This window comes from Belonocnema kinseyi, chromosome 8 (assembly GCF_010883055.1).
Source record: "Belonocnema kinseyi isolate 2016_QV_RU_SX_M_011 chromosome 8, B_treatae_v1, whole genome shotgun sequence".
Lineage (NCBI taxonomy): Eukaryota > Metazoa > Arthropoda > Insecta > Hymenoptera > Cynipidae > Belonocnema > Belonocnema kinseyi.
In genome coordinates, this window is record NC_046664.1 from 89,725,201 (window position 1) to 89,726,719 (window position 1,519).

A 1,519-nucleotide genomic window follows, 5' to 3' on the forward strand; every position below is an offset into this window, starting at 1 on the left:
CCCCCCCCCCCCCCTCCCACTTTGAGCGCTGATAACTCGGTTATCAATGTGGCGCAACATTTTTTCTGCCGTGATATTTAAGAAAATAGTATCTACAAGAACAGCAAATCGAGATAATCGAAGAAAACTGTTAAAATCATTATTCGTGCAGACCGCTCATTTAAAATTACTTCTTAAACTTTTTTATCGTTCTTGGCTAATTTACAGGTGGTCTTCACGTTTCTGAAAAAATTGAATATATTGTTAATTTGTTATAAAAAATGCAGATACTCCAAAAAATGTGAAGCGAAATTACGCACAAACGCCGCATCTGTAGAAACTGCTTTCTTGCTTAACATTGGCCCTTGGAAAGCATCCTTGGTGTTCGTAAGAAAGCCGTATCTGCAAAAAATTAGAATTTATGGCGAATAATTAATAAATCGATGGAAACACATGCTCGAAATAATTTTAAAAGTACATTTCAATAATATTATATAAATAATAATTACAAATATTGACATCTTTTGATATATAAACAAATACAAATTATGTCAAAAAGTCAAAAATTTCTTTGTAGATAATTCTTTTCAAATAAAAAAAATTGTGTTTTGTACCTTTCTTCAGCAATCACCAACTGGGCGAAGTAAATATATTGCTTACTTTTCACAATTTTTATAATTATTTGTGTTCATTTTGAAATTTGTGATAAGTTTATTTGTAAATACTGCGTTTGCTGAGGTCCCATAATTTCAAGAAAGCAGTATCTTTTAAGAAAATATTATTAGTTTAGAAAAATGATGCCAGCCTCCCCCATTCTGATCGCTGATAACTCGGTTATCAATGTGGCGCAAAATTTTTTCTTTATGGCACATATGAGCGCATTTAAAGATATTCAAGATTATGCGATTTTAATTTTTCAAATGGGGGGATAGCGTAACGCTAGACCCCCCCCTTCCCCTGCGTAACACCTGATATAGCTCGTACAGTTTTGTAGCGCAAAAATTTGTATCGGTAGAGAATTTTGAGCGCATTTGGGGCGCAAATCAGTGGGCTATAGAAAACCCGAAAATTAGAAGTGGGGGGTGGGGGGGGCTGGTGTAACTAATTTGGAAAGAAATCGTAAAAGCGAGTTTTAAAGAAATACCTAAATACTTTATATAAAATATTTACAGAAATTTATAAATTACATATTTTAACAATGTACTATTGATCAAACAGATCTTTCATTTTAGTTATTTCGTTTGTAAGAACTGTTCTTATTTTTTATTTTGCAACAAGCATTGAAACAAATTAATTTACACGCAGTATACATATTCGATGAGTCTTATTAAAGTATTCAAAGAATTTCCCTTAGACCACCATTATTGGAGGTATCAAGGGTGATTACTTTCATATATGAAAAGTCTTTGATTAATGTGTAAGTCATATATGAAACGAGACTCTGACAACCACACTTTTAGTACGTACCGGAATGTCATGATATAACTTTTTATTTCAAGGGCCCACGGTCTGAAACTTCAAGCTGACATTTTTTTGGAAA

General features: G+C 32.7%; 1 protein-coding gene across 1 annotated transcript in view; it reads left to right on the plus strand.

Annotated features, from left to right (window-relative positions):
* LOC117178597 overlaps positions 1-1,519 on the plus strand; it is a 145,353-nt gene that overhangs the window by 44,270 nt on the left and 99,564 nt on the right. The window lies entirely within an intron of this gene.